At 38.4% G+C, this 27,441-nt stretch overlaps 1 long non-coding RNA gene across 3 annotated transcripts in view; it reads left to right on the plus strand.

Annotated features, from left to right (window-relative positions):
- LOC123648071 overlaps window positions 1-24,911 on the plus strand; it is a 47,495-nt gene extending 22,584 nt beyond the window's left edge. The window contains exons 2-6 of one of the 3 annotated variants that reach the window (XR_006738476.1): window positions 15,064-15,141; window positions 15,860-15,941; window positions 18,344-18,544; window positions 21,640-21,796; window positions 24,900-24,911. This is a non-coding gene — a long non-coding RNA (uncharacterized LOC123648071). Of the gene's footprint in view, window positions 1-15,063; window positions 15,142-15,859; window positions 15,942-18,343; window positions 18,545-21,400; window positions 21,471-21,639; window positions 21,797-22,841; window positions 22,899-24,899 lie in introns of those variants that run through there. The other 2 variants (XR_006738475.1, XR_006738477.1) reach the window with 2 other exon arrangements.
- The last annotated feature ends 2,530 nt before the right edge of the window (window positions 24,912-27,441 follow it).

A 27,441-nucleotide genomic window follows, 5' to 3' on the forward strand; every position in this document is an offset into this window, starting at 1 on the left:
TTTTAGCCAGTTTGAACACAATAATCACTGAAGTTAATTGAGAGTTTGAACCTCTAAGCTGTCAAATGGGCATTATAACACCAACTGGCCTCTTAGCAAAGGTTTAGCTTTAACCGCTGTTGGAAGAGAAAAAAACCTGTTTCATTAAATTAGCTTCTATTTTTAGTGCACACAGTGAAGATTAGCTATTCCTTCCCTTGGACTTTTGGAATCATAGTTTCCACTTGTAATGTAAAATCTTTTTGAGCTTTAGCTTGACTTTGTAGGGTGACTGCACGATTAGATGTCCTGTATATATAAATGGTCACTTGTAAAACGTTTTAAAGAGCCCAAATGAAACATTTACTTCTTTCCTTACATTACATTTGAAACTAGGCTGTAGAAAACAGACACTTTAGTGATGACTATATCCAAATACTGAAGGCAAATAAGGAACTACAGAATAATCCATTTCTTGTTGGTTACGGTGGTTTTTTTCCTAATGAAAAAGATATTTGAAATACTCAGGGTTTTTTTTTCCTCCTTCCTTCTTTTCTATCTTATTTTCTGTCTTTCTTCTTTGTTATTAGTATTGTCCTAGAAAGGATGACCTATAACACCTCTTAAATTCTGAGAAAGTTTCTTTTCATACTGTAGCCATATTTTAACGTCAGCAGTTGGCACTTAGCGTGTTCGTTCTCACGGAGAGCAAGTGTGAAATGTGCTAGAGAACTGCCCCATATGCATGACTCCACAAGGATGCCTTCTGTTGCAATCAAAGCCTGTCAGCAATATCTCTGGGGTGCAGCAATAACAAGCAATGGTAAATGAAGACAGAGGCTAGCCTCTGAGTACACTGCAAATGTGCAGCCTCTGTAGGGGCTGTTGTTTGTACCTTGCCAAGGAAGCAATACAAAGACTCCAGATATGCTTGGTTGAACCTCTGAAAGGAAGCTCAGTCAAAAATTTCTGGAATCCCCACCCCTCAATTTCAGGCTGTTACAATAAGACCTTGCTCTTCATTCAGGTGAGTGATGAGACAGCACAACCACCTTGGGGGACCTGCTTGGAGATGACATTACTTTTATACTATTGGATAATGTATATGGTCTTCAGAAGCAAATCCCTACATAATTGTGTGTGTGACATTCTGGGGACATTAGCCCTGTGCTTTCCTCTTCAGACAATGATACAAAACAGAAACAAAACAGAAAATCACCTTCAGGTTTGAGATGAATCATCAGATTCTATCCTCCTTTCTTTTCTTAAACTGAAAGACTCCAGAAAATGGCCTCAGTTAAGTAGGGAGGCAGCATGTGCAAGACTGAAGCTGTGCTTAAGGCCAGAGCAAAGACAATCTTCCTCACCAGCCTCTGCTTCGTCAGCCTTCGTTTCTACAGAGGAAGTGGATTGGAGTACATACAGAAACTCTTCAACATCTTTTTACTCCTCCATATTTTTGCCTTCCATTTTATTCTTCTTGTTCTGTTTCCACCCCTTTCTTAATTTTCTTTCTCCTGATTCTAGCTAGACATTCATAATAGCCTTTCATCTGGTTTCTACCCCAAACCACATGTTTGCATATTTGTTCCTATGACTTCTGGTTATTGCAATTGTCATAATTCTTTGCTAGCTGGTTTCTCATCTTGTAACAACCTCATCAGAACTTGGATGCCTTTAAGAAAAATAAAAAAAAACCATAAACTATCTCTCATCATAAATTGCAATATACCAAATTAATCCAAAAAATCATATTTGTCATGAAATCCTGAGAGCTAATGATTCAGTAAATAATTACAAGGTTTTCTCAAAAAAAACAAAAAACAGAAAAAACAAAAGTATTTTTACCACCAAAGCGAACCAAAAAATGCATATTTACCCCTAGACTGAAAAACATGTGAATAATTAATTCCTGCAAAAAAAAATTCTTATCCCATGGTTGCAATTAATTTGACTGAAACGTTAGATTTATTTCTGAGTTTTTCTTGGGTCTACAGAGTCTAGAATCTTCTCCTAGGGGTCACAGATTGTAACACTTCTTGGAATAAAAAGAAAATCATTTCATATGTTTAGCTCCTCTTTGTCTCTGTCTATGAACTTTCATTGGTCTAATATTTTGTCAACAGTTCATCAAGGTAATTAATGAGCAGTCTGACAGTTTTATCTTGTGGGGCCACCATTTCTATCTGTGAGGTCTTCAAGTTGTCTCTCCAGGGAAGAGTGAACACACAGGTTTATTTTAGGGGCTGGATGGAAGAACACCTTTCTTCTATTTTCATGAGACTAACCCAATCCTGAGAACAAACCCAAGTCATTTATTCTTTCTCAAAATGTGTTTACAGAATAATATTTGTTTCTTCAAGCTCTGTTTTTTATGCAGTTTCATGGTACATTTAGCAGCCAATTTTTTGTTTCCAAAGGGCATTGACAGTGAGCTGTCCAGACTAGAGCCAAATCTTTCTCATTGTTATACCTCCGTTGCCAGCAGAGGGTTTATTTGATTTAACAACAGTATGTGATTAGATCACTTAGCTCACTCACTATCCACAACAGCCCTGTGAAATGTTTGACTTTTATGCCCATTTTAAGGATGAGGAAACAAAGGCAACGAGATGTTTACTGACCTCGCTCAAGGCCCAGACAGTGAGTGGCAGAGCCTGGCTCCAAAATCTCCACTACTGTCGTGCCAGGTTATGCACCTATGCTACACTGCTTCTGGTGCTCCTGTGTATTCAGTAAAAGTCTGTGGATGCAAGAGCAAACAGAAAAGAGAGGAGGAAGAAGGGAAGGTAAGAAGGAAGTATTTGAAGAACAGATGAACCTAAAAATATCATTAGTGCATATCATTCCCTTCCATATTACATAGAATAAACTCTTCTTTATAAAATGGTGGTTTTCAAAGCACCTCTGTATGAATTATCACATTTGATCCATGTAAAATCAATTGGAAATAAGTACGTTGGTCTAATTTTTCCTATTTTTTTAAAATTCCGGTAGTATCAAGGACGATGCTGGCAGCCACTAACAAATCTGGAATTTTAGCTAAACCCTCTCGTGCATCAAGGCCCCCATCTCAATATGGGCTCTAGGTCTTGCCACAAACACTGTTACTACAAACTTTGCATATCAGTAAATCTGTTTGAATGCTTGTAACTGTGATTTTACTTTCTATGTGGTATGAGTGTTTCCGTATTATATGGAGAGAAAAAAAGTCAAATAAAAATGAATCAAAGCATTTTCCTTAGGGCTCCTTGGAAATTTATCTTATTTCCATATGTATGGCACATAAATAAAGCTTATGTTCATTCCAAATGTGACTGTCATGTCTATTTGACCACATCCGATAGGTTATGATAAACAATAGCATATGTAAATTCCCACAAAAAAAATGTATCTGAGGGAGATTCTGTCTTTGATTACCTTCCAGATATCTTTCTTAGATATTCTTTCAGCTGCCTGGCAAGCATGTGAGGCATTCAGAGACCTGATGTTCCTGTGGTTGGCACAAGTTTTGTGATATTTACTCCTCAGTCATGTGCTAATATCTACCTTACAAAATAGTGCCAGTTAGCAGAGAAATTAGAATTCTGTTTCCCACATGAAATATTCAAAACAAATACACCAATGGGCCATAATGCCTGTGAGAAGATTAAGAACCCAGAAAGCTTTCGTTGAGTAAACTGAAAAAATGCCAAATCCTCTGGTGGTTTCCTCCATGGCACTGGGCTAATTGATAGCTCCTCATCTAATGTGGTGCATTTAATGCACCATTGGATACTTTCTTCATAGCTTTTTACTAAAGTTGTGTCTACACAGGAGAATTTATTAATGATTGAAGAAATTAACAAGGTAATTCAGAGCACCATTCCCTGACCATCAGGAAAGGGGTGAGGAATGGATTTTTCCCATAAACTTTTCAAGTTTATTCTTACTTATGGATTGATCTGCCTGACTACAAGAGATTAGTTATTACCACCTAACAAGTAAAACATGTACACTATACCAGCATCCGTGTTTTCTGTAAAAATAGTGAGAACTATCTCATGCTATTAATAGATAGTCAGACTAAAGCCTTGACCATCTTAAAACCATTTTAAAAACAAGAAAAAGTTACTAAGTATGTTTTAAGTAGCCAGAAAGTCTGTTTCCTTTGAGGTTATATGATTTAAGAAAAAAACGCTGAGCAAAAGTTCTTTCCTTTCGCCTCATTGGCCTGCAATATAGGAAAGAGGTTGGGAGCACATGATTTGAAGTCAGCCAGACTTGGGTTCAAGTCCCATCTTTGCCAATTACTAAATTTGGGGCTTAAATATTTACTTAACCTCTTTGAACTGCAGTTTCCAACATCGTAAAATGGGGATGTTTTTCTGGTCTGTATGTCATACGGTTGTTGTGAATATTAGATGAGGTCAACCACCTGGCAGTGTTTGATATGTAGCAAGAGTTCCTTATGGTAAAGCTTCTCACTGGGCAATCTGATCATCCTACCGATTTAAAGAGCTTATCACACTTGCCATTCTAGGATCGTGTTTTCCTGCAGACGGAGAGTTGGTGGTTGCATTCTCAGACATCACTTAGCCTTTGGTTTCCATGTGGCCCCCAGCTGGAGCACAGGGACAGGAGCCGGTGCTCAGCAGCAGATGGGGAACAGCCAGTTTGCACTGGGGCTGCCCTTTCTTTACTCAGCCATCTGATGACAGGAAGAGGCCCAGCAGCCTCCTCTCTCCTCAGCGTAATCCATATGGAGAATCTGTATACACAACCTACTTTCATTTTGCCTCCACATGGCGATTGTTTTTCTTTTCTAGGGCTTTGTGTTTTCTTTCTTACCAAGTCCTTTTCATGTTAAAGTTGGGCAAGACATACCTACCCAGCGGGCGTGCTCACCCCTCCTGAGGAGTATCTATTTCTTGTTCTTACCCAGCATGGTTAAAGATGGCTGTTTTGTGAAATAAACAGGCCGGGCCAAAGTTAGGGCAAACAGGATGTGTTACCACTCAGGGGGTAAAAGAAAAGGAAAAGTCCCGCATGAGGTGTGCTCTCTCACCCAGTTACTCCAGTTGAAATGGCTGCGAAGAACAAAGAAAGTCTGGACGAAAGGAATGAAGTCAATATAAGTGAGATTTCCTGGTTTTGATCAGAGCCCATTTTGCCTCAGAAACAGAAGTAAGCATGGTATCGTAAAGATAGAATTAACTTGGAAACTATAATCAAGTAGCATAAGTGTGCTTATGATATGAAACTGAAATTAGGAGTTCCATTCTCAAAACTGAATGATTCCAAAGGGCTTCCGATGACTGGTGTTTAACTAAAACATGATGATTTTAGCTCACCACTGAGTAACGTGTCCCACAGAGAGGCAGAAGGGAAAAAAGGAGAGAAGACCTTTCGATTCAGTGCAGGAATCGAACTCGAAAAAAACAAGGGTAGAGTGGAGAAAGGAAAAACTAAAGTAAAATCATGGAGTGTGTTGAAAGAACTGTATTTCTAAGGAGAAATGGCCATTCCCCAAAGTCAGAGTTCTTTGGAAGCTTCTTCCTTAGGACTGAGTTCTCACAGTTATTTCTTGCCCTTTGCTTTCTTCTTCTTTAGATATGTATGTATAAGCAGTCAGTCAGAGCTGAGAGCCCCAGCTGGTAATTTCTCAGGCTGTATGGGCCTCTCATAGTACGGCTTCACCTTTCACTATTTGGTTTGTCATTTCTTTCTCCCAGTACAATTCTTCTACCTTTTGTCATTCTTGAAGTCAATACAGTTAGTTGTATTGATCAAGACTGCCTAGGACTCTCAATTTAAGCAGATTTTTAATTCAAATATATTTCTATTGAAATTATCTTAATGCATTCTAGCACACATTCTTCAAAACATTTAATTTTTTAAGAAATAAATAACTGTTGATTGTGGTTTCAAATTCATAGAACTAAAATGGGTTAAATTTACTTTATGTAAATTATACCTCAATTTTTTAAAAGCTTTAAAAAAAAAAGTAAATGTTGCCAAAATCATATACGTCTATTTCGTGCAGGACTTGTCACAGCCTTTTACCCATGTGCAAATGTGTACATTTCCTAAGCCTTTCCAGTCAATATACCCTTATCCATTCCACCCCACCTACTCTCTAGCATTTGAGGGTCTAATGCATAAACTTTGGGAAACACTTAACAAATCCTTCTTGACAATCACCTTTTACAAAATTGTTCTGATAACTTTCTCAGGCATCAAGTTTATTTGGACACTTAAAAATTCACACATATAAGCATAATGAAGTTATTGGCTATTCTAACAAAGTGATTTGTGACTTTGCTAGAGTCCAAATAGTTGGGACAATTTTTTCTGTTGAGTGTGTAGACACAGATACGGTCAATGCATTAATTGTATAAATACATTTCAGGTTTGCCCCAACATCTTTTGTATAGGGTGTACAGAGAAAGCATGCTGAGGCTAGCAGAAATAAGAGACACCAGAAGCATAGGCAAAGTCAAACCAAATTCTATCGGATAATAAAAACAATGGTGACTCTGGAAAGCGTTTGAACCCTGTTACAAAGTTTCCTCAACCATTTTCTTTTTCCTCTCCAACAAATATAAGAGCCAAGTTATGTTATAAAAAGAGGTCCAGTGTTCAGCCCCATTCTGGGAACTCATATACTTACTGTCGGGGTGCAAAGCCGGGCAGGTGGGATCTTTTTGAGCTGACTGAAGTATCAGCAGCCCAGCTTTATGCAGTCATGTCTCTAAGGAAAAGCTCATCTTAACTTTTCCAAAGTTTCTCTGGTATATATTAAATTATTTATGTGCTGTCATAAACTGGCACAACCCCAGGTATCCATAGCTATCCACAGCTCCTAGAAAATCTAGCATATGATATTTCTGGGGCCTTTCTGTGCCCTTCTACAAGGAACTTATCTAGTTCTATTAATGATTATTGGCTTCTTGTACCACTCTTTTGCAACAAAATGTTTTTGGACAACATAGATATTTTAAAAAGTAAATATAGTCACATGTAATAAATGAGAACTTTTACAATAGCCTGACTACCTACAGTATATGATAAATCACAGTAGAAAAAAGGAAAACACAGAAAATAATTTTCTCCTGTATATCAGAGTAAGGTTTATCTATTGGCAAGGTGAATAACTGGTCTTCAGCAATAGGATGCTCCCTTCTACAGGTGTCTACACTTATACTACTATACTCCAATAAGTAGTAAGTAAAGTGGAACCATTAGAGTCCCTAATAAACATCTGTGAATATCTTAACCTGAATTTTGAATTAGCGAATTATAGGCTCACTTTCAACCCCTGAGCTGTAACCTTTAACATTTTCATATTCTGCCTGGCCCCAAATGCTCCTGGAACTGACTGGGTAACAGCCATACCCATAGTTATAATATTTCTGTGTTGGGTTGAATAAGACCTAAAGAATTAATACCATTAGCATCTAATATAGAAATATCAATTCTTGACTTAAAGTAAAAATATTACTTGATAAAATTGTATTGGTCTTTATATTTTTATTTTTTTAAACTTCCTTCAGTTCCAATATTTACAGAAGAGCTTAGAAATAATATAGTTGATCTTCTTCTGAGATAAAATAAATATCAGCTACATATATAATACTCCTACTTTGCAGAGAAAAAAGAGGAAGACTGAAAATATTACTTCAAAGTTTCCAGGCAATATATTCAAGACACACAGAGAGGGATTTAAAATGCTTGCTGAATTGAAAGAAGGTCAACTAGTACATAATGATTTGATAAATGATATCTACAAATTCCATCACTTCAATGTTGCCAAAATTAAACTATGGACTCAAAAATTTCAAAAGGCTTCAGAACTAAATAAGATTTGGGGCTTCTTTCCTGGTGCAGCAGAATACCAGATTCAATATGTCCCAGACACAAAGGGAATTTTACCATCCGGTGAGTCTTCTGCCGACGATTCCTTTCAAAGGCCAGCAAATTCTTCCCAAAGGGGAGATCACCAGCCATTTTCTCTGTTCTTGGGACAGAGCAAGATGGTTCTGTGTTCTTCACACACCTGCCTACGCAACCCTACTATGTGCTAACAGAGAACTTCTGCACTAGTCATCTGGGTGGTGACCTACATTTGAAGTGTAAGAGAAACAATGATCCCTGTCCCAAATTATTACCTTCATTTTTCCTAAATTATTGCCCCCAATTCCTACCTCTTTTAAGTTAAGACTTTGAAGACTGTTCAAATGCAAATATTTGGTGAGCAATACCCTTTACACCTACCATGGCAAATAAGTTTGACCCCATATGACATCTCTGATCAAATGGCAGAGGCTGTCTCTAATGTGCTGAGAAGATTTTAAGGCCACCCCCAAGCTCAGTAGAAAAGATTACTGTTTTTGATTAGCAATGTCTGCTGAGAACACAGGAGAGGAGATTTGTGACATGTAAGCTGAATATTTCCTGACTCTATTGTTTTTGCTTGTCCAGGGTCTATTCCTCTTTCTTCTGCCAATATCATGCTGATTTTCCTTTGAGAATCAATTTCTTCCCTAATACATCCGTTTGTATTCCAAATTTTTGTATCTCTGTTCTTTTTACACATTCAAAATTGAGATCAGTTTAATTAAATAAGAAATGTGTCAATAATCATAGATGTCCCCTCCTGGGAGCCATGTAGGTGGGCTAATTTGTTGATGCCGAGAAGGAAGATTTGCCCTAGCTTCAGCCTTATAATAAATGGATTGAAGATAAAAGCCTTAAAAAATTTGCATTGACTCATCATATGACTTGTGAGAACATCTGGCAATTATAAAGCTCTTTGCTGAGACTTAAAAAAAATAAATAAAACAAAAGGAGAATAAAGATCAAAATATATTATATTTCAAGCTAGAAACAGGCTTGTTCAATACATTTTTAGGTGGTAAAGAATTATACAACAAAATCTTATATGATAATTTATAGCATAAAATCTTTTTCTCAAAATTTAAAGATGCTATTTAAAGAGAAGGGCTATCTCCCGGAGCAAGTTTCTAACGCTGACACACCTGGCCTTTTCTGCAAGGGGATACCTTATTTTACTTGGTGGACCCTAAAAATACTTTTATTTCCATGTTTATTGTTTTTCCCCTAGCCATTTATTTTTCATGAGCGTTTGATCTTGCTATCTATGACATGTTTGAAGAAGTCAGCCCAGAGTTTGTCAAAGGGGTGTTACATTTTCCATAACACAATCTTTAAGACTTCCTTCATAGGGCTTGCTCTTGGGATCCATGCTTTTAAAAAGAAGTTCGACGTTTTCCTCTATCTCATTGCTCTGTTTATTTTCTTCCTGATACATGACAATCTGTAATTATTTTGTTATTTGTTTCTCTGTTCTTTGTCTACATGATATAAGCTGCGTGAGGGCAGAAGACCTTGTCTGTCTTGTTCACTATGAATCTCCAACACCAAGCAGAGTTCCTGGCACAATCATTATATGTGACAAGAATGATTAATGAAATCAATGAAAGAATAAATGTATTAAACTGATGGTGATAGAACAGAGTGAAGGTACTTTTATTGAACAAGTAGCTTTATTCATAAAGTCACAGGAGTTCAGAAGTAGAAAGTTCACAAGTAGAGGAGCTTCTAGAGTCCTTCTTGCTAATCTTCTACCTGGCATCAACACCCATCTCACATAGATCCCTAGGCAGCCACTTCTAGTGGATCCCCGCCATCCCTGGACGAAGGCACTATGAGCCCAAAGGAGGTTTTCACATGTCTAATTGTCCTGACCCTCCCCGGAACCTTTATTCAGCAAGGCAAGCTATTTTCTTCTCACATCTTGCCATTCTAGGCTATACAAAACTTTGGAGCTTCCTATGCTCTGCCAAGAAACACTCTCTACACCATTCACACATAACATCTGGCCCACAGCTTCTAATAACCCATATAATGCCTTGACATAAGCAACAACTAAGTTTGTATTATGCAAGGTTTTGATTGTATTATAAAATGAGATAATGTATATGGAAGTGCTTTATAAACTATAAAATCCCATGCAAGTGAAAATAATAGTCATGATTATTACTATCATTGTCATTGCCATAGCAAAGACAGAAGACTCTTTGAAAAGCCTTTGCCAACACATTCTGCTTTTCTAGCGTTTAGGAAATAGTGAGCTACGTGCTTCCAGGGAAGAAAATGTTTCTTGGCATTAAAATAGAAATTTTAATAAAATTGCATTAGCTCTTCCCCACTGTTACAGAACAGAGGAAAACAAACAAACAAAACCAGTTCCTATTGACCCAGATAAACCATGTATCCAAAATGTATGGGCAGACATTTCTTAGCAGTTTACATTTTCAGGAATATAACATAAGCTTTGAAACGTACTTTCATTGCCTACCATGGAGGATGAGCCTAATTTCCCCTTATATAAACTATCTCCTTAGGGAGGAGACCCCACTATGCCAGTCAACCCAACAATATCTCAGATCACATCAGACTCATTAGAAGAGAAGTTGAAGTTGCCTAAACACTATAATTTGAAGCACATCAAAAAAGTCCCCACAGGGCTCTGCCTAGAGGTCTTGCCCTAGGGATTGGATAAATTAAATAATAAGCCAAGTGTCTTTGAGTACTTTCAACTAACAAGCAAAACCCATGCAAAGCAAATAGGAGTATAAAAATGTATACACATAAATATGCTTCCTTAACATACAAATATTCCTAGAAAGTATCAAAATGCATGCTAGCAAGAGAGCTAGCCACAGAAAGGAGAGGTGCAGAAAGGATCTCATAAACAAACTCCTGTTTCCTGATTTTGACTTTTGCTGTTTAAGAACATTCAACTCTCTCATACTACCTTGAGCAATATCCCCATTCCTATTAATCCAGACAAAATAAAATGTATACCAGGAGTCCCTGATAGCTGTAACTTACTAAATGATACCACAGTAGCCTGGAGAAGTTAATACAGATTTTAACATGTATAATATACTCTTACAAGGGATCATATTTACAGAAAGAATCTAGCTGAGCAATTTTGGGGAGAGCCGAAGCACTTTTCAGGGCTTATTTTTGCAACATCATATCCTTCTTTCAGCTTTCCTCCAGTCATGAGGAATCAGAGGGGAAAATAATGAAACTTATCTCTGGTCATAGGCATCTCACTGAAAACCTCATTAGTATTATTTACAAGGATTTGACATGTACTTGAGGTTTCACTGATGATTGGACTGGAGATTGGCATTTGTAAAGAAGCCTTTGCATAGCATTCAGCAGGCTCTTAAAGATATATATAATTTAGCTTTGGTAGTTTCCATAAAGTAGAGGTTTGATTCTGCCAATGACCTTTCATGAACTTCTAGGAGTATAAAGTCTTTTGGTGAAAATGTAAAAAATAAAGACTCTATTTTCCTACTAAGGTGGTAATTACACTTAAGTTTATGTAGTTCTGATGTTCGTGGGAGATCTTTATAATTTACCCTTGGGTAGGTTCTCTCTGTGAAGTTTGTTCCCCTTGAGAGAGTTGTTTTTTTTTTTTTTTTTTTAATCTACCATCCTTGCAAATTGGATAAATGTTGCATTACAGTGGTTTACAACCCATTGATAGATGTATATGCTTTGAACCTTAGGAACAGCATTTGAAAAAGAGATTAAAATCCCTTTAACCTGCAAGCATTCACTGTCCAAAAGTTCCTATTTCTAAGTCATGAAAGCACTGAGTTTTGAAAGCTGTGCAAGTCCAAGCAAAGCAAACTACTCAAATGAGCTCAGTGGTGGTCAGGCCTTTTAGAAGACGACTTTTTTTGAGGCTGTCTACAAATAGCCAAAGAAGCTCGTCTTTCATTCAACATCACAGGGTTCCTCTGCCATCATGGTAATTACACATGTTGCCAACCCAATTAAGATTGCACTGAGAAAGATGATTATTCATTATAGCAACTTCGCTTTATAGTCAGTGGTAAATTTTGTGAGAAAACTTCATCTAGCAACTTTCCCATCCTCCTGGAAGAGGGGCCTTTGGTGGGCAGCCAGAAACACGCAAACCTATCAGTATAATTCATACTGCTTAGGGGTTCAAAAAAAAAAAAAAAAACAGGCATTTCCCTAGCTAGGGCAAATTAGCCTTTGGCATTGGAACTTTCAATTATTTATCCACTCAGGCACATCTATACAATGAGAAACAACTGCCTTGAAAGGCAATAAAATGTCGCATACGGTTCCCAGGGGCCTGTCTGCCTGATGAAGCATTTAATCAACCGGGCCACAGAGCCATTTGCGCTCCATGTATCTAGCCAGGGGAGGTAGGCAGTGAAATTGGTTAAGTACTGCTCAGAGGAAACCATCTAGCCCAGGGCTTGATTTTCTCCACAAGACTTTACAGGCAAAGGCCTAAAAGTCCATCTTCAGGGAATTGAAGAGTGTTTCCAAGCTCACGAAGTCAGCTCTGCTTTCTCAGAAAACTCTTACTGGGAAGGTATTTGTTCTCTCAAACTCTTCCTGAACTTTCAGAGTTGCAGCCAGCATTTCATGCAGTCATTGTAAGTGCTTTAGTTGCTTTCTCCAATAATAATGTAGTCTACAGGAAGGGAGGGCGATAGCATTTTTTTCCCCACAGCATCTAAAACAGTGTTTGGAGAGACGACTGGTTCTTGAAGAGTACATCTTCATTGGTCTACCAGTGGCTCCTCCTCTAAATTAAATTTCCATTTGGAAATGGGGAATATCCCTTGCTTATGGGTTATTGTGAGGATTAAATGAGTTAATACATGTAAAGCACTTAGAGCCGGGCACTTGGAATGTCCTTAGCAAATATTAGCTTTTTTTTTTCCTCCAGATTCAGTAAGTACATTCTCATGTGTTGGACCTAAATTTTGTCCCATCCTAGGTGGGTGTAGGGGGAGGATGCCATTTCTTCAGACAGGGTTCTTAGAGCTAAGCCTTTAGCCTTTTGTCACATAGCTAAACATGTGATCCTTACCAGAACTCTTGCCGTTTACATGGAAGAAAGAGCAGAGATTTCTTTTGGACAGATTTGTGTCCTGTGTCCTGGATTATTTGTGGGCTGCCTGTGGATTACTTATGGGCTGGAAAGCTGATAAAATCGATAGTTCATAAAAAACTCACAAGCATTCTGTTGAAGCTAACAAGAGAATTACTGATTTTGAACAACTCTGACTACATCATCAGGGGAAGATAGTCCATAGAGGTGTGTTCAATTGGAAACACTCCACTATATGAATGAAGATAACTGATGAAAATTTTGAATTTCACTGACCCAGATTCCTTTCCACACATTCTCATGTGGTCCAAGTATAAAACATTTCTTTCTTACCTGTTCATTGCCACCTTGGAATGCAAATTCAATAGTGAACTGGCTTCATTCTCTCCAGAAGGAACTCCTGCCAGGGCTAGAAAATGTAGCCCCAAAAGAAGATCCTTGTAGAGGAACTTCACTCCTTCCCTCCAATGCAGAGTCAACACCCACACGACCAGATTGTTTTTTTCACTAATTCTGTGGAAAGTCCCTTGTTTAATCCCCTGTCTCTCCATTTGGCCTAATCCCCCTATTGTAGCTTTCAGAGTTGTCTAGTGATTATTATTAATGTTATTGACTTGCTATTTCAGACAGCCTAGGCTTAAGTGAGTGAAACTTACCCTTTCTAATCCATCTGCTTGCAAAGGTCCCCCATGAATTCTTTTCCTTTAAGCTGTGACTTTCCTTGGCACTTTGGCTTGGTCTGATTTGTTCTGTGACCTGTGTACAAGGCATGTTTTTTTTAGTTGGAAGCAGGCTGCTTTTTTGGTGATCACTTACACATGTTGCTGTTTTCCCTTTGTTTCTCTGCCTACTCCATACTAAACCCCCACACGGGATATGGTCAACTCTATTGTTTTTGAACCAGGTGAGAATTGAACTTAGATTTAATTTTTTGAATGAATTGCTTTTTCCAGTGAAGTATGTTCATGCTGTTTTCTTTTGAATTTTGGTCTTTTAAATGCTTTCTTAAAAATCCAGATGTTGTTTAAAATTAGTAGAAGGCATTTGAAATGCCTGCCTAAAAATACATAAACTGTTATCCAGTGAGTTACATGTATTTTTGAGCACATAGAATAATGCTGCTTGTGATTAATTGGTGACTTTTAACTGAGAAGAACTTGTACTACAGTGAGAAGAATTTTACGCTATTGCCCAGCAAGAAATAGTGAAATCTCAAATAAGGAAATCTCCTTCTATTCAAATTGGCCTGAACATCAGAGAACAATTACATGTTTCGGGCCAGTTTCAGTGGTGGCTGCCAAAAAGTCGGGAAGATCCTTGATGATGTGGGACTAGGGCAGAGATAATTGCAGAAAACAAAGACTCCTTAATTTCCTAAGCCCAAGAGAAACCAGGAGAGGAGGTTCCTGAAGGCCTTTCTTGTTCAGCCTATAAGCCATCTCCTTTCCACAGAATATATAAAGGAGGCTAATTGTCTAGCATTAAGCTGAATTGAATTTTTAGTTTCAGTAAGAGTAAAAAAACCTTTCAAATCTCAGAGGCAATCCCTGGATGACTGCCCTCCCCTTCTACCCCTCACCCCCTCCAATAGCAAATTCTTAACCTCTTTGTCCCTCAGTTTCCCCTTCTTTAAAAGCTGTGTGGCTTGCCTCCTCGCTGCCTTCCACACACATAAACAAAAGTGGCTGTACATGTCCTTCTTGTTACTCAAGCTACACGGCTTTGAATCTTCATCAAACGCTATTTCTGTATAACTAAAATGAAATGAAGAGCTGAAACTAATATAGAGAATTGCCATCTCATGCTCAGTTTTACTCTTGCAACATTCAGAGGACGACTATCTTTCAGAAACCTACTTGAGTGCCCTGGAATCAGGCCCTGTGGTAAATAAAAAGGTAGATGGACCATAGATGATACTCAGGAACTCAATTTCTTCAAACTTCCTCTGCCTCAAATCCACTGAAATAACTTGTGCTAAGATCACCCAAATCCTCCTATTTATCAAATCCAATAACCACTTTGCATTCATTATCTTAATTGACCTCTCTGGACCATGTGGCATTATGCAAATTCAGGCCACTCTCTCCATGTTGACACTCTTTCCTTTCTACTTTGGCAAGGTCTTGTAGAAGAGACAAGGGTACAGATTCTGGAATTGGATAATCCCCACCCCACCACCTTCTAGCTGGTCGTCTTAGGTAAGTTATTTGACCTCTCTGTGCCTCAGGGTCCTCATCTTAAAAATACAGAAAATGGAACTTACTTTATAAAGTTACTATATTAGTTGTGTTAACTTATATACAATGCTTATACAGAGCTCTCCCACGTAGATGGCACTCACCCAGTAAATATTAGTTTAATTATTCATAACACCATTTTTCTTAGTTTTTTTTTTCCTATTCTGATCATTGTTTCATGGTCTCCTTTGCTGGTACTAATTCCTCTGCCTGAGTGATAAAATTAGTGTCCTCCTCTCTTTTTGTTCCTCACAATCATCTTAGAGACTCTCATTCACCTCATACATGGTATGTGTATGATGCACATAAAATCACAAGCTGAAAGTGACTCAAATCTCAGTCTCCAGCCAGACTGCTTGCTCGAGCATCAAGCTATCTCTCCAACTCTTTCATGCACAATTCCCCTTGGTTCTCTCATCAGTACCTCAAATTTAACATGCCCAAAGAGGAATGCATCAGCTTCTTTATTGGAACTTTTGTAACTGGTTCCATAAACAAAAACACCTTTATATAGTACACTTATGTTTCAAGTTCCCAGGCCAGTAAGATTTGCTGACCAGAATTTTGTCACTTTCTGTTGTACTGATGCATTCCCTTTTGAGTTTTTTCGCTGAGTAATGTTGGAACCTCCTTGCAGCTGTGAGATAACTGCAAAACCTTATCTTATTTGTTTCTCCAGAGAAGACAAGATAAACGACACCCCACCACAGATCGTGCCCAAGGACCCACTGAGCAGCCTACTCCCCTCATCCCACCTGCACGTAAGGCTGAAAAAATGACCAATATTAACCCCTAGCTCATTATACTACTAAAATCCCCGCCTTGAGAGGAACTTATCCTCCATTTACTGATCATGCGATGTACGTACTAACATGATTTCTGACTGCCCTTGTGCACTCTGCACTGCACCCCAAACATGTAGTAATGTTCATTCACTTCATACATTATTCATTTCACCTCCAGAAAAGCCCTGTTGATCAAGGAGGAGGATTTGAAGCAGTCCATTCCTCCCACCTCCCAGCTGAGGTTCCTCCACAGTAAATCTCCTTTGTTCCTTGACAATCCTTGTCTCAGTAATTGGCTTTCTATGCAGTGAGCAACAGAGAGAACCCCCCTTGTAGGTTTGCTAATACTTTAACGGCAGAGATGAGGGCATGCCACTCAAACCAATGTGGTAGGGATACCAAAGTGCGAGTATGTAGTGAATGGTGACTGCTCTCCAGCTCAGTTCCAGCACAGGGTGGCTGTGGGTAGGCAAATGGACTTCATCCTAATAAGATAGGTTTGGCTTAGATTTTTACAAAACTTGCTTGTAATTCTGGATTCCATTCGGTAACAAATGGGGAATCACTGAAAATTTCTGATTAGAGCAGTTCCTCAAAAATATTATCATGTGTTTCTAGCTCTTATGGCAGTTAGCTATTAGACTTTAATGATATAATGGATTATCTTGGTCTCTTCCTTTGTAGGGTACATATCTCTGGGAAGAACAGTCAAAGAGGGTGCTGCCCTCAGTTTTTCTATGAGTGAACTGAAAAGGCCCAATATGTGAGCATGAATTTTTTCTACAATAGAAACCTAAAAGCCATCTGATCTGGCTCCCTACGTCTTTCTGGAATCTCTGCTGAAATGAGATAATCCATTTCCAGTTACAGGACATCGAGTCAGTCTGATAGCTGTTGTTTTGTGGCCAGTTGTGCTGCATTATTTTAATTTATACCTGGGAGAGTTATTTTTCACAGATTTCCTGAGTTGTGGTGATGGTTTAATATTAGTCTTCTCAACAGATAATAGGTTCCAATTGCTTCTACTATTGATATATTCACGTGGCAAAAGTCCTGAGGCCAGAGTCTAAGCTGTATGTTCACTGGTAATAATTTAAGTGACTCTAGAGAGTTGGCAGGGAAGCCTAACACTTCCTAAGAGATGCTTCAAGGCATCTTTGCTTTGTCATCTAGTAAGAAAATGTAACACAAGTCACAGAAGGCATCCCCTCCCAGAACCATCACTCTTGCACAGTGTATATTAGTGTAGGGCAAAAGATCACAACCACGCTGGGTGAGAGTGACAATAGAACATCCATAGCCAAGAGAAGTAATTTCTGACTGTTACATGCCTAGCACACAGAAATTACTCAAGAGGAACACTGATATCCCACTTCATCCCACAACTATTAATTTAGCACCTACTATATACCAGACACTCTTCTATATACCAGGAACATACCCATGAACAAACTGGCCAAAATCTCCATCCTCATGGAACTCAATTCTATCAAACTGAGAAGGAGTTTGGGACATGAGAAAAAGTTGTATTGGAGATTTTTGCTGAGTTGGTTTATTGAGAACAAATTCTTTGATTGTACACCTATGCTCTAGTATTTGAAAAAAAAGAAAAGTACAGACACACACACACATATACAAACACACATAAATATATACCTACATATGTGTATACTCATGCATAATCATATATATAATTAACAACACCATTCCCTTCACTCCACATGTATTTCCTTGAGAGAAAAGGTATTCATTCTCTCAGATGGTTTCACAGTTGAAAAGCAAAGCAGATGGCACTTCTAGAGGAGGCAGCTTGCTTGTTGAAATGTCATGGATATACAGAAATAAAACCGAAAATGAAAGGCAAATATTCTCATTTGAATAATGAACTATCTGATGTTTCCTCAGAGCCACACTGCTTAGATAATGAATAGAAACACTCTCAGATCCTTTGTTCTGCATTTACAGCAAAACTCAAACCACATGTCTGTCATGTAACAAGTCATTCTGGATAATTTTTTGAAGAATAATAATCATCGTTTGATGGAACCAATTGTAAAACCCAGAAGGTTCCCCAGAGAAGCTGGCACTCATAGTAAACTATCCAAGGGGTAATTTGTGGTGACAAATGATACACTGAATATTGCATTTAAACTTTAAAACAATTGCTTGCACACAAAAGAAAACTAATGGCTGAGCCCTCGCTCTACTCCAGCTTCCTGTCACTGTTCATTTTTCAGTGTTCCCCATAGTTGAAGGAAGCCCCTGGGACTCATGGCAGTGGATAGCTCCAAAGGATGCCTGTAGTGCTTTTGTAATTATTATTATGTTAAACACATAATTTGGTTGCTTTGTTCAGTGACTATATGTGCTTATTTCAGCCTCATAATGGTTGCCAGATTCGGCTGTGTGATTTGTATCCTGCAATAAAATGCACAGACCACAAGTTTGCCTTTCTGCACCCACTGTTCCACCAGCATCGTGCACAAAACAATGCCCATCATTGTCTCCCGGGAGCTTTGTGCAGACCAGAAGTGACAAAAGGGAGTAACTTCAAACAAATCAACAGAATGTAATTACAGGTAAGGAGTTTGACTTTACTCTTTTGAAAGGTCTTTGAGGCCTGGGATAAATTTTGACTCAACACCAATTGGACTGGTTTTTACGATCAGTTGTTTACTTAAATCTATTACATCCAGATTTCACATGAGCCAATAGACCCACCTGCAAATCCTGACCAAAGTTTACTGTCTTCCAACTACCATCTGGGACAGGGAAAATCCCCAGAAAAAGATGAAGCGAAAGATATGGGTAATATGACCTCTAGCACCATCAATGTGGACAAGAACCAAGTTGTTAAGGCCCCTGGGATCCCATGATTTAAAAGAGAAGCTGACCATTGTATAAAACCCTCAGATTGCTCTCCCACCCTGAGTTCCCTCCTCCCAAAGCTGATTCTGGGAACAAAGCAATTTGCCTGCTGCTTGGAGACAAATCATCCCAGGTCTGAACAGACAGAGCAGACATTTCTTTTATAGAAGAGAAGGTGACATACACTAAAAGCAATGTGAATTAGAAAGGGAGAGGTTTGAAATATTGATTGAATCATTGGCCCTTAAGAGTTATTTAATTGAATAGTGAGAGTCCAATTGTTAGGATTTGAAAACAATTCAGAAGCTATAGAAATCCTTTGACTGTAACCTCCCTTGCCCAGACCTTGGTCTCATGAGAAAAAAAAACTCTCCTCGTTTAGAGTCATAGGAAAAATGGTTCCACTAAAGTTCCCCCAAAGGGTAGATGAATCAATCAACAGGAGGCAGCTGGTAGCAGTGCTTTGTAGTCTGACAAATACTGGTTTTAAAAATCAGGCCTCTGTCCTATATAGCAGAGAAATCAGATAACTCATGGACCAGGTGGTCACTATTAAAACTCTCAAGGGGAGGTAGATGGGTATTGGTTCCCCCTGGGTGCAATATCCTGAGAAGGACACAACCTCACCTGGGTAGTCTTCTAACAAGACATGCATAAACGGAATCTGAGCAAGAGGAAACATCAGGAAAAAAGGAGCATTTTATTTAAAAGCAGGGAGTGAGGCTAAAGGTTTCAAAAATGGCGATGTGATGAAAGTCAATGAAATGCTGAGGAAGTCTTTCAGGTTAAAGGAAATTAAAGAGATACAAAAACTAATAAAATATGTGATCTCAGACTGGATTCTATATGGGAGGGGATGGTATGAAGAATATTATTGAGTCATTGGAAAAGTGAAATATTATAGAGTACATTAAAGTATTTAATGTTAAATTTCCTGAAGTTGATAATTCTACTGTGGTTAAGAGAATGTCCTTGTTCTTAGGATATACACACTGAAGTACAGTCAACCCTTGGGTATACATGAAGCATTGGTTCCAGGACTGCCCTCAGATACCCAAATCGGCATATATGCAAGTCCCTTAGTCTGCCCTGCAGAGCCTATATATACACAAAAAGTTGGCCCTCCATATACACCGGTTTTTCATCCAGTGAATATTGTATTTTTGATCCAAATATAGTTGAGAAAAGGAGGGGGACAAGATGGCGGACTAGAAGCGGGCTGCACAATGCTGCTCTCATGGAGAGGATTGAAAGTGGTGAAGACATACTCATCTTTGGATATATAACCTGAGAATACAAGGTGGCATGTTAAGTGCCCAACTAGGGGTACAGATTTGGGGTATTTAGAATAGTTCTTTCCCAGACATGGTCTATTGTGGACTCGTGGAGAGAGTAAGTAATTATAAGAGTTTGGGAATCCAAATGCTCACCAAGGATTGACCATAGGCTCTAGGGCAATGTATAGCATATACTGTAGTACAGTAAATATACATCCCAAGAACATGTGCACATCTTGGTCATGGAGCTGCCTCTGCAGTCTCTTCTGCAAACTGCATGGCCTAGCATCTCTGCCCCTGCCACCCATCATGGCGCGCCAGGGTTTCCATCAACCCACCAGCAAGAACATGGCAGCCCTCCCCTCTGGCAATTTGCTCCTGGCCACCCACAGCTATTACAGGCACCACCTGGGTTCCACTTCCATAACAGCTCCTGTGGAAGTGCTGACTACCTTGGGATGCCAACACCTCACCATCACCAGGCTCTCCCCAAGGCTGGCCCTGGTCACTGGTGAGCAGACTTCTTTTAAAGAAATACAATCTTCCATTCATGGCCACAGTGTTGGAGTCCCTAGAGTACTCGGGATCTCCTTAGGGATCCAGCTGTATGATCACCTGTGACCTTGCTGGGGAAGCCGGAGGCCCCAGGCACATCACAGCTCTAGAATAGGCAGGCTGCAGTGAGCTGAAAAGCAGGGTTTTTTTTTTTTTTTTTAATATATCAAAAGAGCAAAACAACAAAAATGAAGTTGAACGTACCCAACTCTTTACTATCCAAATCACACCCCAGCTTTCCTGATACCCTACAACAGTTCGCCTTGCACCAAGTCGAAAATAAACTGCAAGTAGCCAGCAAAAAATAAATAAATAAATAAATAAATAAATAAATAAATAAATAAATAAATAAATAAATAAATAAATAAAATATCTGAAAAAATAGATCGGGCACAGTGGTTCATGCCTGTAATCCCAATACTCGGGGAGGCCAAGGGGGGAGGATTGCTTGAGGCCAGGATATTTCTTAATATCCAGCTTACAGTGAACTATGATGAAACGACTGCACTCTAGCCCAAGCAACAGATTGAGACACTATCTCAATAAATAAATAAATAAATAAAATGATACTAGGATTTGTAAAGTGTTTAAATGCAGATTAAAGTATTATTAAATTCATTGTAGCTTTTTGCTATTACTAATATAATATATATTTCACTTGAAACTGATATTAAAAGATATTAACAGAATAGTCATTGTCATAACACAATCTCAAAATGCTTTTTGTGCTTATAGGATATCAAACTGGAAAAAGTTGAGTCTCCCTGCTTTAGGAGTTCTTCAACTGGGAGTGATCGCTGCCTCTTTGACCCTCTCCTCTCCCAGCATGTGTTCATGTGGGAATCATTTGGGCTACTTCATTCTCATGAGGCTGCTCTGTGGCCCGTCCACCTTATGCTGGAGCTTGTATTAATATTAAAGAAAGTACCGAGCAAAGGGAGAAACGGTGCCCTGAAGAGCCTCTCCCATTACAGGCTTCTGCTGCCAGATCCTTCCTGCTCAGCTTCTTCCCAGAACACTGGCCTGGGCCACCGAGCATCCCATCTTCTCTCTGGAATGGAAAAGCGTATTTCTGGAATTGGACAGACTCATTTTGCCAAGGAACTATTTTCCACCAACAAATCAAAAATTGTAAGTGTGAATTATCTGGGAGAAAATACCTATTTTTTTCTTATTTCACATTCTTAAAAGAGTGAGCTAATGTTTTTCCTGTAGAGATAATATTCTCTGTTTTATTCTTTCAAGGGAATTTGGAATTAGATAAACTTCATTTCAGATCCTAATTCTGTCTGTCACTTAGTAGTTCCATAACCTCAAGCCTTATTTTTCCCGACTGTAAATATGTATTTATGGTGAAGGATATGAACTGTTTATCTTTACACCATCAAATACAAATAGTAGGTATTCAGTAAACTGTTGTGTGTAAAAGAAGAAAAAAGAAATAAGTTCTTGAGCAGCCCTATCCCAGCCAAGCAAGACCATGCTCTTCTTCGTAAACTTGTGGAAATACAACCTTAAGTGGCAAACTAGGTTGGAGTGGTCCTGGGTGATCTGGAAGAGACATTCTTCTAGACTGAAAACCTCGGGCTACTATATTTTTGATACATATTCCAACGAGGTTCTTATACAGATCCAGGGGGACATGTACAAGGATGTGGATTGCAGTGTCACATGTGGTAGCAAAAAGTTGGAAAAACTTGGGTGTCTATCACTGCCATAGTGTGATGGATATGCAACAGGGGTGTAGTGGTCAGAAGCAATGGATTCAGTATATACATGGCAACATGGATGTATCTTAAAACTATGTTGCTTAAGGACAAAAAGTTAAACACAAAGCAGTTTACATATAGGCACACAAAACAGTAATACTTATTTTGCAAGGAAAGCATGTGAACAATTCATGATAAAAGCATTAGAGAATTTGACTGTGAGAAAGAAAGAAATGACCAACTGGAACAGAGATAAAAGGAAATGGATAAAGATGGAAGAGAGAATAGAGGAAAAAAAGGAAGAAAGGAAGTTCTGAAAGGAAGGGAGGGATATCCTTTGCTTGCAACAGTGATTATTATGTACCATGAACTATGAACCTAAGAGTATAATTCATTGTTCCTTCTGCACTGAGGTCAGAAAAAAAGAAATAAAGAAATAGTTGTCACACTTTTTTCTCCCCTCACAGAGTTACAGTATAATTCCATCAGGACACTTATCCTTGGTGGCTGGAGGAGAGGAGGAGTAGGGGAGGCAGGTAGGTGGAAGTTCACCATGTCTGAAGATCAAGTTCTAGAGCAGTGATTCTCAAAAGGCAGTCTGAGAACCACGTGTATCAGTAACACCTGAGGCTCTGGTTTACATGCAGATTAAGGTGTACAGTCCCAAACCTCCTGAATCAGAACCTCTGGAGGTGGGGCCTGAGAATGTGTATTTTGACAAGCTCCTTAGGCGATTCTATCTCACCTGAAGTTTGAGGACCATTTCTATAGAAGGTATACCTCTTCAATCTACTTAAACAGGGCTAAGCCCTTCCTCAAGCTGAGTTCAGATACACATTTTTTCTGCATAGTTTTGCTTTTATTATTATGATTGACACATAGTAATTGTATGCATTTATGGGGTACAGTATAAAAATTTGATGCATGTATACAATGTGTAATGGTCAAATTACCATATTCATCACCTCAAACATTTAGTGTTTTTTGTATTGGGAATATTCAAAATCTGCTTACCTAGGTATTTGAAAATATACAGTAAATTGTCATTTATTATAGTCACCGTCCAGCTATAGAACACTAGAACCTATTCCTCCTATGTACCTGTAATTTTGTATCCATTAACGAATCTCTGACTACCCAGCCCCCAACCCCTTCCCAGCCTGTAGTACCCACTATTCTTCTACTCTCTGCTTCTATGAGATCAGTTTTTTTTAGCTCCCACATATGAGTGAGAACATGCAGTGCCTGGCTTCTTTCACTTAACATAATGTCCTGCAAGGTCATCCATGTTGCTAGACACATTTTTATAAACTGATTTGTGTTCCCTGAGATTAAAGCTGCAAAACATTTAAGTGAGTAGTAATGGAAGCCATCTCCTTTCATTTTTTAACTTACTTATGTGTGAGGCAAGGTGGAAAAGAGGAAAAATCAGGTTTATTAATCAGATGTAACAAAAACAATTTACCATTCCTTTACACACAAAAGTAAAATGCAAGCCAATAAATTAGTTCGTACTGATATCTCTTGGGCACTTCAAATCACTTGACAATAGCAGCAATACACTAGCTGAGCTGCTACCTGTTATGAATACACATATTGTTGCATGTGATTTCTTCTTCCATGGAACACATGGCAACTCTCCAGAAAGCCTTGTTCTGTTATTATATTGTAATATTCTTCAATGAAGAGGAAAGGGGTATTTTTTAATTTTTTTCTTTTTCCTTTGAAATAACGTCCCATGCCTTTCATGAACCTTGGTGATGTTCCAAAACTTTTCTAATCAATCTACCATTGCAAGCTGTCAGAAAGGATTTTCTTCACTAGAATTTATATGACACTATACATTTAATATCTGTTCTACATAAATTCTTCTATTCTTTTCTTTTTATCTTATTTTCCTGCTTCTTGGGAGTCTTCTTGTTCTTTTCAGACCTATTGAATTATCTCCAATTTTAATGGCTTTATTAAAAGTAACTCTAGAATTCCATTGCCAGAAAAACTGAATCAGCAAAATTTTCTTGACAATTTGCTGTCATGTTACTTGGGGATTGTGACTCACTTCACTTGCAAAGCATCTAAAATGGAGGGTGTTAGAACTTTGAGCAGGATGAACTGTTTTGATCAAACTGGTTAATACATGCAGGGATATAACCAGTGAATTCTGATAGCAAGTTTGATGATGATGGAATTATTGTTCCTTTTGTATATTGAGTGGCTATCTTAATGAATTTACCAAAACACTGGGATTTTGTTTGTTTTGTTTTGTTATTGCCTCACCGTAGTCCATAATGATACAATTAACCTCCTATTGAACATAAAAATAAAACTTAAAATTAAACAATAGCAACTCAACTATATAGCAAATTAAAAATAGAAAAAGTGAGTTTATATATATGAGATAAAATATGATTCTTTTCTATTCTATTCCATTATTCTTCTCATGGGGTGTACAATTATGATTCAAGACTCATATTCTAATATTTCAGCATTATAATAATCTCTTGTGTTATTGGTTGTTTTTTCAGGAACATACATTGGAGAATATATGAAGAATTCTATTTTTATATATTATTTGCATTTATTAAAGACCCATCAACCAGTGGGAAGATGTGGGAATGGATATATACTGAACTTTGAACCACTTACACACTTATAATTGTGCTATTCCTATACTGTAATATAGGAAAAAAAAGAATGAACATTAAAGAATGTGTGATTGACTAATGATAGTAGAGACTAGCCACGTCAGTGCTCATGAGTGAGTATAAATGTTGATTATTTTGCACAATGATTCTTTCTGTTAATTTGGGTTGAGGGCTAAATAAACATTACACGAATACATTGAAGTTAGAATGCTGACAGGGTGGAAATGTTTTGTTTTCTGAAAATACCACAGACCATTTCTGAAACATTTAAACTTTGGCATTAACTAAATTTATTTTCCAAGCACCTTTCCTCTATTTCAAAATATGAATGCATAGAGTCCACATGTTTCTAATTCATTTACAACTAATTTATCAAAATTGGCAAGACCTATTTGCTAACCACAAAGTCTAGAAAGCCAGTTTAAAAAAAAAAAAAGCATTCTTAAATTTTCCATTTGGACCACTCAGTTAATTCAGGGGGGATTCAAACTTTAATTATGAGAGTTTATTAAAAACTGAGAAGCCATTGAGTGTTTCCTTTCACTCTATTTTTTCTATTTGATCTCTTTTGCCAGTCTGAAAGACCCTCAATTTTTCCTTTGCTTGGCCTGCTCTCAGAATATGTGGGACATGTTCATTAATAATATTAGCAATAATAAATTCCAAAAATATTTATCCTAAATAATAATGCTTTAACTCCCCATAGATCTTATTTTCCAATCGAATGAAGTTATTAGAAGTCAAATATATAATAAATTCAGCATACTTACTTGTAGTTTTTTCTATACTTAACTGATGGGATGTTTTAGTATACATGTCTTTTACTTAAACTTTCTCTGAAGACTCAATACAGAAGCTGAGCCTGCACATTAGTAATTAAACTCTTGGCCATTAAAGGTGGCCAGTGGATATCCCATTCAGATTGATCATCTAAGAGAGAGCATTGTGAATCAAAAGAGAGGTGAATAAAGGCACCCAAAGTGAAGGAGAAGGAAGAGAGGCAACCCGTGCTGCAGTTTGGAGGTGCACAAGGAAGATGAGCACATATGTGGGGAAGGCACAGAGGGGAGCATCCCAGGGCTCCATGCTTCCCCCACAATCATTGCTATGTGAGCTGCAGGAAGAACCCTCCATTGCAAAAGGCCACAGGACTGACATAGAAAACCATCTGGAGACTGTGCAGAGGCATTGCTCAAGGGAGATGATTCTAGAGGAGGGATCTCAAAGACAAATAGATCTGTCAGGCAGATAGGTGAAGAAGGCATTGTGGGAGGGATTGAAGTGCTTATGGCAAGGCAGAGTCAAATGGCAGCAAGGCACTCTGGGAGAACTGCACATAGCTCAGCATGGTTGGCAAAGGTGCTGGGTTACAGTAGAACAATAGGAAATAAGTTTGGAAAATAACCTAATAGCAAAGTTTGAATTTCATATTGCAGGCAATAGGTGAGCGTAGCAGGTAGAGAATTCATCTTGTCTTAGTCTGCTCAGGCTGCCATAACAAAATACCATATACTGATATTTTTAGTTAAACAATAGACATTTATTTCGCACAGTTCTGGAGGCTGGGATGTCCAAGATCAAGGTGCTAGAAAATTTTGCTCTTGATGAGGGTCCACTTCCTGGCTTGTAAACTGATGCCTTCTTCTTGCTGTATCCTCACATGGCAAAGAGGACACTCTGGTGATGTTTTCTCTTCTTGTAAAGACCTTAACGTCATTGTGGAGGCTCCACCCTCAGGTTCTTATCTAAACCTATTTCCCAAAGGCCTCACTTCTGATTACTACCACACTGGGGGTTAGGGCTTCAACATACGGATGTGAGAGGCACACAAACGTTCAGTCTATACCATAGCTAATGAGTTGTCCATGTTTTGTAAGAGTAACTGTTGGATATCCACAAGAGTTGCCCATAGGCAATTGTGTGTACTGGCACGGTACTCAGCAGGGACATACCTAGGTTCAAGATTTGGGTTTGTTAAGTTATCAACCTAAAGATGGTAGTTAAAACCGGAAAAGCACCTAAGAGTTATGCAGAGAGTATAAAGTGAACAAAGAACAGGGTCAACACTCCTGGAGACTCCAAGGGGCACAGAGAGAAAGGAATATGCTCAGGAAACTGGAAGATACTGTTAAAAAGGGAGGAGGAGAAGGGTAATTAATGAGGAGTCGAAAAAGAAAGAGAAGAGAATGTCAAGGATCAGGAAAGGGCCATTAAGGAAGCACTGAACAATTGATGTGCAGTCACAGTCCCTCCTACTGGCCGACTACTTTGCTTAAAATTTTGTCATCTGATCATTCTGGATGCCAGAAACACGGTGATGGAAAGATGCAAGAGTATCTTGCCTCAGCCTAGTTTCAGTTCAGCCTTTGCTACTTTTTGTGTCACCATCAGCAAATCATTTAGCCCTTCAGAATTGTGATGT

Source organism: Lemur catta, chromosome 12, assembly GCF_020740605.2.
Source record: "Lemur catta isolate mLemCat1 chromosome 12, mLemCat1.pri, whole genome shotgun sequence".
NCBI lineage: Eukaryota > Metazoa > Chordata > Mammalia > Primates > Lemuridae > Lemur > Lemur catta.